The 11,867-nt window shown below is 51.3% G+C and overlaps 1 protein-coding gene and 1 non-coding gene across 2 annotated transcripts in view; one reads left to right on the top strand and one right to left on the bottom strand.

Moving 5' to 3' along the window:
• Nucleotides 1-11,867, top strand: part of IQSEC2 (IQ motif and Sec7 domain ArfGEF 2) — a 368,004-nt gene that overhangs the window by 211,676 nt on the left and 144,461 nt on the right. The window lies entirely within an intron of this gene.
• TRNAP-UGG (transfer RNA proline (anticodon UGG)) lies at nt 3,223-3,289 on the bottom strand. Its single transcript has one exon. It is a non-coding gene; the product is annotated as a tRNA-Pro (tRNA).

Genomic DNA, 11,867 nt, shown 5'->3' with positions numbered 1-11,867 from the left:
CCCCAAATCTCCAGGAATTCCCCCGCTTGGAGTTGGCAACGCTATGTTCCGGGGCGGCAGCCAGACAGGTTTCCCTCTCTGCCTGGGTGCAGCTGCGGCCGCAAAGCCCCCTTCGCCCTTTCGCATTGTGCTTTTTAATTGTTACTTGCGTTGCGTTTTAATTTGCGGCAAGCGGCTTGGAGCAGGCGGCCTTTTCTCGGCCGGAAAGTGGCACAAAAATAGAGCGGAATGGCTGAAGGGGGGCCAGCCGTGTCGGGGGGATGCTGCTTTCTGATCCCGGGCGCCGGTTGTTCTGTGGCTGCGGTTTCCGCCCGGGGTGTCCAGATGCTCCAGAGAACACAGCCTCTGTGTCTCTTCCAATCATCACGTGGGGGGCAGGGATTCTGGGAGGGTCAGCTTCTCCTCCCAAGGCTGAGCTCTTGTCTGCTGAAAGCCACGATGGTGTGGTAATGAAAGGGTAGGACTAGGACAGCGGTGGCCAAACCACAGCTCGGGAGCCACGTGTGGCTCTTATCACACATCTTGTGTGGCTCTCGAAGCCCCCCACTGCCCCGTTGGCTAGCTTGGGAAAGGCATTCGTCTCTTTAAATCAGTGGCCAGTGACTTGGAGGATGCATTGGAAGTTAAAGTTGCTTTCTTTCCACCTTTCCTTCCCTCCCCTATCTATTTTCCTTCCTTCCCCCCTCCCTCCCCCTCCCTCCCTCTCTCCCTTCCTCCCTCCCCCTGTGTGCCCCTGATCCTCCCCCCCTTCCTTTCCCCCTCCCTCCCTCTGAATCTCAGAGCGATCACAATCTACTTTTACCTCCCCCGCACAGTCACCCTGTGAGGTGGGTAGGGCTGAGAGAGCTCTCCCAGCAGCTGCCCTTTCAAGGACAGAGTCTCAGAGTGGCCTACAATCTCCTTTATCTTCCTCCCCCACAACAGACACCCTGAGAGGCAGGTGGGGCTGAGAGAGCTCTCCCAGCTTCCCTTTCAAGGACAGAGTCTCAGAGTGGCCTACAATCTCCTTTACCTTCCTCCCCCACAACAGACCGCCCTGAGAGGCAGGTGGGGCTGAGAGAGCTCTCCCAGCTTCCCTTTCAAGGACAGAGTCTCAGAGTGGCCTACAATCTCCTTTACCTTCCTCCCCCACAACAGACGCCCTGAGAGGCAGGTGGGGCTGAGAGAGCTCTCCCAGCTTCCCTTTCAAGGACAGAGTCTCAGAGTGGCCTACAATCTCCTTTATCTTCCTCCCCCACAACAGACGCCCTGAGAGGCAGGTGGGGCTGAGAGAGCTCTCCCAGCTTCCCTTTCAAGGACAGAGTCTCAGAGTGGCCTACAATCTCCTTTACCTTCCTCCCCCACAGCAGATGCCCTGTGAGGTGGGTGGGGCTGAGAGAGCTCTCCCAGCAGCTGCCCTTTCAAGAGAGCTCTCCCTGCAGCTTTCGGAGCCTTTTGTTGCAGGACAGCACTAATTGCCTGCACAAAAAAAAAAGCAGTAGTCTGATGAAGGCTGCTTAAGAGCACACGAGAGCTTACATTCGGAATAAAACTTAGTTGGTCTTAAAGGTGCACTTCGCTACTGCTTTGTTTTCCTTCCACAGTGACAGGCCCACGCAGGCTCCGCTTTCTGGAACGGCGTTCTGCAAACGTTTTTTTCCTCAGCCTCAGCGGCAGATGGCAGCAAAATCCCAGATCTGCTGTGTCTCCCTCCCAGCCCACCCCCTCCAGTAGCCAGGCCAGGCCAGTTGAGGAATTGAATCAGATCCCACCCCACCCCACCCCGCCACACGCTGTCAAAGGAGGCCTGTGTGGTTTCAGAGACGGCTGGGCACACAAGCATGCTGCGCTGTTGTCCTGTATCGGTGTCCTGGGTTATCTCCTTGCAGTGGGAATCGGGGGAGTTACTAGGGTTGCCGATATAGAGGTGTCAAAAGCAACACAACATGATTTAGTATGGATGTCTCTTTAAATGAACACAGCTGTAGTGTTTTAACAATGGTCCTACTGTGGCTATATGAGGTTCAAGGGTAACCGCGGATGAGCAGAGACGCAACCAGCTGTAGAATTTGTGTGAGGCCAATTCCCATTTAGCGAATGTTCATTCCGAAAAATTGGTGGGTGAAGGACACGGGCAGTCTGTTTTTGTAATTTGCACTTTGTATTTTTACATCGCTGTTCATATTTTCTTGGAATATTGTGTGGTGGTGTTGTTCTCTGTTTTGTATCAGAAGGTGGACGCAGCAATTTGCGTTGTGAGGGACAACTGAGAAAGGCGTGGCCGAAACTGGCCTCTGTTCTCTTCTCCAACGTGGGGAGGGACGGTGGCTCAGTGGTAGAGCATCTGCTTGGGAAGCAGAAGGTCCCAGGTTCAATCCCTGGCATCTCCAAAAAAGGGTCCAGGCAAATAGGTGCGAAAAACCTCAGCTTGAGACCCTGGAGAAGCCGCTGCCAGTCTGAGCAGACAAGACTGACTTTGATGGACCCAGGGTCTGATTCAGTAGAAGGCAGCTTCATATGTTCATAAGTTCAAAATTTCTTACGAGAAATTGAAGATTGCATCTTAAAGCATGTTTTGGAATACAGTGGACTTTTGTGGACTGGGACTTTAAGAATATGTTTGCATGGTTTGTGCATATGGAATGAGCAATTTATGAGCAACTGAATATATGGTGTTTGTTTGTGCTACCCGAACTCTGTTGTCTTTGACAAATCCCCAGGTGGGGACAGGGAATCCCCCAGCTTGGTGGACCTCCCCTCCCCGCTTCGGGGTCATCAGAAAGCAGGAGGAGAGGAGGGAAATGTCTGCTGGGCGCTCCGTTATTCCCTGTGGAGACTTATTCCCATAGGAAATAATGGAGAATTGATCTGCGGGTATCTGGGGCTGGGGGGGGGGGCTATTCTTTGAGGTAGAGGCACCAAATTTTCAGCATAGCATCCCGTGCCTCTCTCTAAAATATCCCTCGTGTTTCAAAAAGATTGGACCAGGGGGTCCAATTCTACGAGCCCCCAAAGAAGGTGCCCCCAGCCTTCATTATTTCCTATGGCATTTAAAAAGGTGTGCCGTCCCTTTAAATGGGACGGCCAGAACTCCCTTTGGAGCCCCATATGAACATATGAAGCTGCCTTCTACTGAATCAGACCCTCGGTCCATCAAAGTCAGTATTGTCTTCTCAGACTGGCAGCGGCTCTCCAGGGTCTCAAGCTGAGGTTTTTCACACCTATTTGCCTGGATCCTTTTTTTGGAGATGCCGGGGATTGAACCTGGGACCTTCTGCTTCCAAAGCAGATGCTCTACCACTGAGCCACCGTCCCTCCCCATGATGCTTGTCACAACCTTGCTCCGGGCTCCACCCCCAAAGTCTCCTGGCTCCACCCCCAAAGTCCCCAGATATTTCTTGAATTGGACTTGGCAACCCTAGGAAATGCGGGGGTGCGGGGAGAGGGGCGGGGGGCAGTCCTGGGGGATGAGGAGGGACTTATGCGGATTACAGAGAGACAGATGTTTAGCCAGAACCTCTGCCCTCTGCCCAAGTATAATCATTCCTCCTGTTTTTGCATCTGGGGGGGGTTTCCTTGCGTCCCTTTCCCCCAGTAAAATTCTGGTTTTCCTGGGAAGTGGGTAATATCACCAGGGCCGGATTAACAATGAGGTTGGGAAACTCCTGGATATTTGGGGAATGGCGCTTGGGACAGACAGGGGTGTGATGCCGTAGAGTCCACCTTCCCAAAAATCCAATTTTTTCAAGCGAACTGATCTCTGAGAGCCAGTTCGGTGTTAGCGGTTAAGCGTGCAGACTTTTATCTGGGAGAACCGGGTTTGATTCCCTACTTCTCCGATTCCAGCTGCTGGAATGGCCTTGGGTCAGCCATAGCTCTCGCAGAGCTGTCCTTGAAAGGGCAGCTGCTGGGAGAGCTCTCTCAGCCCCACTCACCTCACAGGGTGTCTGTTGTGGGGGGAGAAGAACAAGGAGATTGTAAGCCGTTCTGAGACTCGAAATCAGAGAAAAGGGCGGGGTATAAAATCTACCGTCTTCTTCTCTGGGTTCTGGAGATGAGCTGTAATTCTGGAGGATCCCCAGGTCTCACCCAGAGGCTGCCGTCCCTAGGTATTTCTGATGTTGATTCAGTTCTTAGATCCAAATAGACAGCCGTGTTGGTCTAAAGTAGTAGAACAAAATAGGAGTCAATTGCACCTTTAAGACCAACAGTTTTATTCAGAACGTAAGGAAAACCAGTTTGGTGTAGTGGTGAAGTGTGCGGATTCTTATCTGGGAGAACCGGGTTTGATTCCCCCTTCCTCCACTTGCACCTGCTGGAATGGCCTTGGGTCAGCCATAGTTCTGGCAGAGGTTGTCCTTGAAAAGGCAGCTGCTGTGAGAGCCCTCTCAGCCCCACCCACCTCACAGGGTGTCTGTTGTGAGGGGGAGAAGGGAAAGGAGATTGTGAGCCGCTCTGAGATTCTTCGGAGTGGAGGGCGGGATATAAATCCAATATCTTCATCTACCTCACAGGGTGTCTGTTGTGGGGGAGGAAGGGAAAGGAGATTGTGAGCCGCTCTAAGACTCTTCGGAGTGGAGGGCGGGATATAAATCCAATATCTTCTTCTTCAGCTTCTTCTTTTGAGTGCATGCATTCCTCGTCTGAAGAAGTGTGCACGCACACGAAAGCTTACGTTCCGAATAAAACCGTTGGTCTTAAAGGTTCCGTTCTTGTAAAACTTTAGACTGTTGCAGAAGGGATGACGGGGACAATTGAAACAACTAGAAAACCTGAGATCCAGTTGCCTGGGAGAAGGAAGGGCTTAGATCAGATGGGTAGCCAAACTGTGGCTCCTGAGCCACAGACGGCTCTTTTGCAACTATTGTGCGGCAGGCTTATTCTCAAGTAAGCTTGCTTGGCATTGGGACCTCAGTCAGCCTCTGAGCACTGGCTGGATTAACAATTAGGCCAAGTAGACACTGGCCTACGGGCCCCAAGCCCTTAGGGGCCCGGGTCCAGCTCCCCCCCACCCCCGTTTCTCCCCTGCACTTGCAGCCCTCCCAGCCTGCACACTGCCAGCAACGGAGCCGCTCTTTGTTCGACTTGCCTGGTGCGGCTGCTGCCAGCACCGTTGCCAAGTTTGCCTCTCTCTGTCTCTTCCCCGCAGCTTTGTCAAAGGGGCTTTGGAGAAGGGGCCTGCCGCAGGTGGCAGAGCGGCCGTATCTGTGAGCTTCTCTTCCCCCATCTGGCCCTCGACGTGAAGGGTTACAAGCGAAAGCAGTGACGTGCAGTAGTTGGGTGGTTAGAAGACCAAAGGAACGGCCAGCTAGACGTTATGGGTTTTTTGGAGGAGGGGTTGCGGTCCCCAGACCAGCTCTCCAACCATCGGTCACATGTCAGGTGGTGGGAACCAGGGTTCCCTCTAAGCTGAGTTGGCGTGAGCCAGCTCACAGATTTTTAGCCTCCAGCTCACAGTGTTTTGTCTTCGCTCAGGACAGATCACCGCAGAGCACACTCATTGATGCAGGAGCTCCCAGCTTTAACGCCAGCAGCTCACAAAGTAGAATATTTGCTCACCGGACTCTGCAGCTTAGAGGGAACGTTGGTGGGAACTCCTTTTCTGAGCGCACAGGAATCATTTCCTGATTCAGATCAGTACCAGGGCACACTTGAGGAAGGTGCTTTGGCCTTCTCGGTGTGGTTTTTCAGGCTTTTTTTTTTTAAAGCAGGAACACAGTTCCAGTTGGCTTGGCACCAGGGGGTGTGGCCTAATATGCAAATGAGTCCCTGCTGGGCCTTTTCTACAAAACAAGTCCTATGTGAGGACAATGGTGATGTCAGGGGGTGTGGCCTAATATGCAAATATGTGGCCTAATATGCTGAGCCTTTTCTACAAAAAAGCCCTGTGTGAAACATTTTTTTTTTTTTAAATTTATCTAGGATTTATATCCCGCCCTTCCCACTAGGTGGCTCAGGGCGGCTTACAACATATAAAACTAACACGGGATATCTAAGATTAAGCATTAAAATTAACATTACATAATTTACAGTTAAAAATCTAAACATTTGTTATATACATACACATTAAAATCAGACGGCGGTCCTACAGCTACACTCATTGGTTACAAGTTCAGTATTCGAAGTTCAGTACTCAGTGCTCAGTGCTCAGTGCCGATTAGTTGTGGGCCAGCCGGAAGAGGGATGTCTTACAGGCCCTGCGGAATTGGGTAAGATCCCGCAGGGCCCTTACCTCTTCCGGCAGCTGGTTCCACCAAGATGGAGCCATTACGGAGAAGGCCCGGTCTCTTGTAACTTTCAAGCGGGCTTCCTTTGGCCCCGGGGACAACCAGGAGGTTTTGGGTTTCCTGATCTTAGTGCTCGCTGGGGAACGTGTGGGAAGAGACGGGTCCCCTCAGGTAGGCAGGTCCTAGGCCATATAGGCTTTAAAGGTAATGACCAGCACCTTGTATCGAACTCGGTGAGATATTGGCAGCCAGTGCAGAGCCCGAAGTCCCAGCTGGATGTGCTCCCACCTTGGGAGCCCTAATAACAACCGGGCGGCGGCGCTCTGCACCAGCTGCAATTTCCGGTTCGGCACAGGGGCAGCCCCATGTAGAGGGCATTGCAGTAGTCCAACCTCGAGGTGACCGTAGCATGGATCACCGTTGCTAGATCGTCGCGCTCCAGGAAGGGAGCCAGCTGCCTTGCCCGCCTAAGATAGAAAAATGCAGACTTGGCAGTGGCTGCTATCTGGGCCTCCATTGATAAGGAAGGCTCCAGAAGTACCCCCAGGCTCCTGACTCTATGCGCCGCCTTCAGCGGCGCACCGTCAAAAACCCTTCCCGGACCCCGACAGCCCAAGCAAAGGACCTCTGTCTTCGCCGGATTTAGCCTCAGCCCGCTCTGCTTGAGCCACCCAGCCACAGCCTGTAATGCCTGGTCCAGATTTTGTGAGGCGCAGACCGGCCGGTCGTCCATAAGCAGATAAAGCTGGGTGTCATCAGCATACTGGTGACAACCCAGCCCGTACCTTCGGGCAATCTGGGCGAGGGGATGCATATAGATGTTAAATAACATCGGGGAAAGAACTGCACCCTGAGGCACCCCACAATCGAGCGTGTGCCTACGGGACAGCTCGTCCCCAATAGCGACCCTCTGTCCCCGACCTTCAAGGAAAGAGGAAAGCCATTGCAAGGCTAACCCCTGAATCCCCGCGTCGGCGAGGCGGCAGGCCAGCAACCGATGGTCGACCGTATCGAACGCTGCCGATAGGTCCAACAACATCAGTACCGCCGAGCCGCCCCGATCCAGATGCCGTTGCAGGTCATCTACTAGGGCGACCAGCACCGTCTCCGTCCCATGGCCCGGGCGAAAGCCGGACTGATGGGGATCAAGGACGGAAGCATCATCCAGGAAGGTCTGTAGCTGCAACGCCACTGCCTCTCGATAAGTTTGCCAAAAAGGGCAAATTCGAGACCGCCGATCGTGTGCCAATTGGGCCGGGTCTAATGATGTTTTTTTCAAGAGGGGGTGGACCACCGCTTCTTTAAGCTGTGTTGGAAATTGCCCTTCCGTGAGGGATCTATTTATGATATCCTGCACAGGATATCTAAGCTCCCTCTGGCAGGATTTAATAAGCCAGGAGGGGCACGGGTCCAATTTACAGATTGTTGGGCGTGCAGATAAGAGGATCCTGTCAACAATGGTGATGTCAGGGGGTGTGGCCTAATATGCAAATATGTGGCCTAATATGCTGGGCCTTTTCTACAAAAAAAAAGCCCTGTGTGAAACAATGGTGATGTCAGGGGGTGTGGCTTGATATGCAAATGAGTCTCTGCTGGGCCTTTCTACAAAAAAAGCCCTGTGTGAAACAATGGATATAAAATATGGAGCAAAGGTCCATCAGTGGCTGTTAGCCACAGTATATTATTGGAACTGTCTGGGGCAGTGATGCTCTGTATTCTTGGTGCTTGTGGGGGGGGGCAAAGTGGAAGGGTTTCTAGCTCCACTTGTGAACCTTCTGATGGCACTTGGGCGTTGTTGTTTTTTTTGGCCACTGTGTGACGCAGAGTGTTGGACTGGATGGGCCATTGGCCTGATCCAACATGCCTTCTCTTATGTTCTTATGTCTGGGGCAGTGATGCTCTGTATTTTTGGTGCTTGGGGGGGCAAGAGTGGGAGGACTTCTGGAGTTCTGGGCCCACTGGTGGACCTGGGTTTTCTGGCCACTGTGTGACACAGAGTGTTGGACTGGATGGGCCAGTGGCCTGATCCAACATGGCTTCTCTTATGTTCTTATGATGTCAGAGGGTGTGGCATAATATGCAAATGAGTTTCTGCTGAGCCTTTTCTACCCAAAAAAGCCCCGTGTGAAACAATGGTGAGGTTCGGAGGTGTTGCCTAATATGCAAATGAGTCCCTGCTGGGCCTTTTCTACAAAAAAATCCCTGTGTGAAACAATGGTGATGTCAGGGGGTGTGGCCTAATATGCAAATATGTGACCTAATATGCTGGGCCTCTTCTACAAAACAAGCCCTATGTGAAACAATGGTGATGTCAAGGGTGTGGCCTAATATGCAAATGAGTCCCTGCTGGACCTTTCAAGGGTGTGGCCTAATATGCAAATGAGTTCCTGCTGGACCTTTTCTACAAAACAAGCCCTATGTGAGACAATGGTGATGTCGGGTGTGTGGCTTAATATGCAAATATGTGAGAAACAATGGTGAGGTCAGGGGTGTGTGGCCTAATATGCAAATGTGTCCCTGCTGGGCCTTTTCTACAAAGCAAGCCCTATGTGAAGCAATGGTGAGGTCAAGGGTGTGGCCTAATATGCAAATGAGTCCCTGCTGGGCCTTTTCTACAAAACAAGCCCTGTGTGAGACAATGGTGATGTCGGGGTGTGTGGCCTAATATGCTGGGCCTTTTCTACAAAAAAAGCCCTGTGTGAAACAATGGTGAGGTCAGGGGGTGTGGCCTAATATGCAAATGCATCCCTGCTGGGCCTTTTCTGCAATAAAATCCCTGTGTGAAACCATGGTGAGATCAGGGGGTGTGGCCTAATATGCAAATATGTGGCCTGATATGCTGGGCCTTTTCTACAAAACAAGCCCTGTGTGAAACAATGGTGATGTCAGGGGGTGTGACCTAATATACAAATGAGTCTCTGCTCGACTTTTCTACCAAAACAAGCCCTGGGTATTTTTACTATCCCCTGCTAGGGGGCATCACATGTACTATATGGGGCTATATGGCCTCCCAGTGGGGCAAATTATGCGTTTCTGGGACCATTTCGGGTTGACATAATGCTGCAGGGGGAAGAAGAGGAGGAGGAGAAGGGGAAATAGGATTTATACCCCGTCCTTCACTACCCGAAGGAGAGCAGTTTACAGTCTCCTTTCCCTTCCCTCCACACAACAGACATCCTGTCAGGTGGCTGGAGATGAGAGAGCTCTGACAGAACTGCTCTTTCCAGAACAGCCTCTGACCGAGTTATGGCTGACTCAAGGCCATTCCAGCAGCTGCAAGTGGTGGAGTGGGGAATCACACCCGGTTCTCCCAGAGAAGAGTTTGTGCACTTAGCCACAACACCAAACTGACTCTCTCTGGAAACGAGTTCCCAGAAATGTGCTTTGAAAATGAATTCCCAGAAGCTAAATGTGCGAGACTGGTGGTGTGAAAGTTGAGTCAGGGAATCCAGACCCAAGCTGTGAAAAAAACTGTAATGTCTAGTTTGGCCTTCAGACTGGAGAGCTCGTGGTTCGAATCCACACTGAGACTTGATATTCATGAGGTTACCTTGTGAGAACAAAATGAAGAGCAGAGCCATGTACAATCCCCAAGCAGAGATGTAAAGAAATTCTGGAATTGTTGAAGCCATGGCGTAAAAACGAATGGGTCATTTTGGAAGAAAATGAAAAAACGTGTAGCACTTCCTTCCTTAAAAAGGTAGAGGTAGTCCCCTGTGCAAGCACCAGTCGTTTTCGACTCTGGAGTGACCTTGCTTTAACGTTTTCACAGCAGGCTTTTTACAGGGTGGTTTGCCATCGCCTTCCCCAGTCATCTACACTTTCCCCCCAGCAAGCTGGGGACTCATTTGACCGACCTCGGAAGGATGGAAGGCTGCGTCAACCTGAGCCAGCTACCTGAACCCAGCTTCTTCTGGAATCGAACTCAGGTCGTGAGCGGAGGGCTCCGACTGCAGTACTGCAGCTTTACCACTCTGCGCCACGGGGCTCTTACTTTCTTCCTTACCAAACCTAAAATCTTAGTGCTTTGGCACTGTAAAATTACACCGTTTATAATTTATTTATTTATTACTTTAAATTTCTATCTGTTACTTTAAATTTCTATCCCGTGGCTAACAGTCAGTTCAACATCTATAATCACAATTTAAAACCAATTTAAAACCAATAGAATACAATTAGGTACATTTGAAATGTTTTATGGTGCTGTACAACTCCAATATAGGCGGGAGCTTTCTTTTCTGATAGGGATCCTATTATGATCGTAACTCCTCAGTGGTGTAGGGTGGCAGTCCTCTCCCGGTTAGGTGTTGAAGGCCTGCCGGAATAATTCAGTTTTGCAGGCCCTGTTAGGGTTGCCAAGTCCAATTCATTAAATATCTGGGGTGGAGCCAGGAGACTTTGAGGGTGGAGCCAGGAGACATTGGGGTGGAGCCAGGGGCAAGGGTGTGACGAGCATCATTGAACTCCAAAGGGAGTTCTGGCCACCACATTTAAAGGGACCGCACACCTTTTAAATGCCTTCCTTCCATAGGAAATAATGAAAGATAGGGGCACCTTCTTTGGGGGCTCATAGAATTGGACCCCCTGGTCCAATCTTTTTGAAACTTGGGGAGAGTATATTGGGGAGAGCCACTGGATGCTATACTGAAAATCTGGTGCATCTACCTCAAAAAACAGGGCCCCCAGAGCTCCAGATACCCACAGATCAATTCTCCATTATTCTCTAAGGGGAACAAGCCTCCTTAGGGAATCATGAGTTCCAGCAGACATTTCCCTCTCCTCCCCCCGCTTTCTGATGACTCTGAAGCGGGGGGGGGGTTTCCAAACCGGGGGATCCCCTGCCCCCACCTGGGGATTGGCAACCCTAGGCCCTGTGGAATTGAGAAAGATCCCGCAGGGCCCTTGTGGCCTCCGGGAGGGCATTCAACATTTCTGGTGCTGCCACCGAGAAGGCCCTAGCCCGTGTGGAACACAGCCTGGCCTCCTTTGGAATTGAGAAAGATCCCGCAGGGCCCTTATGGCCTCTGGGAGGGCATTCCACATTTCTGGTGCTGCCACCGAGAAGGCCCTAGCCCGCGTGGAACACAGTCTGGCCTCCTTTGGTCTAGGGATGGTCAGTAGATTTTGTGTCTCTGAACGCAGTGCTCTCTGGGGAACATGCGGAGAAAGTTGGTCCCGTAGATAGGCAGGCCCCTGACCATATAGGGTTTTAAAGGTCAATACCAGCACCTTGAAACAGACTCAGAACACAATGGGTAGCCGGTGTAGCTCTTTCATAGCATTTGAGATTGTACTATTTGGCATATTAATGGAATTTAGTAGTATAGAGCCCCATGGCGCAGAGTGTTAAAGCTGCAGTACTGCAGTCCTAAGCTCTGCTCACGACCTGAGTTTGATCCCCTGTGGAAGCTGAGTTTTCAGGTAGCCGGCTCGAGGTTGATTCAGCCTTCCATCCTTCTGAGGTCGGTAAAATGAGTCCCCAGCTTGCTGGGGGGAAGTGTAGTTGACTGGGGAAGGCAATGGCAAACCACCCCCATTGAAAAGTCTGTCGTGAAAACGTTGTGAAAGCAACTTCACCCCAGAGTCGGAAACGACTGGTGCTTGCGCAGAGGACCTTTCCTTTTCCAGTAGTATAAATACTTGGTTCTCTACAAGCCATTT

The sequence above is a fragment of the Heteronotia binoei genome, chromosome 13 (genome assembly GCF_032191835.1).
Source record: "Heteronotia binoei isolate CCM8104 ecotype False Entrance Well chromosome 13, APGP_CSIRO_Hbin_v1, whole genome shotgun sequence".
Lineage (NCBI taxonomy): Eukaryota > Metazoa > Chordata > Lepidosauria > Squamata > Gekkonidae > Heteronotia > Heteronotia binoei.
The sequence above is the reverse complement of the archived record's forward strand: the minus strand, read 5'-3'. Positions and strand labels throughout refer to the sequence as shown.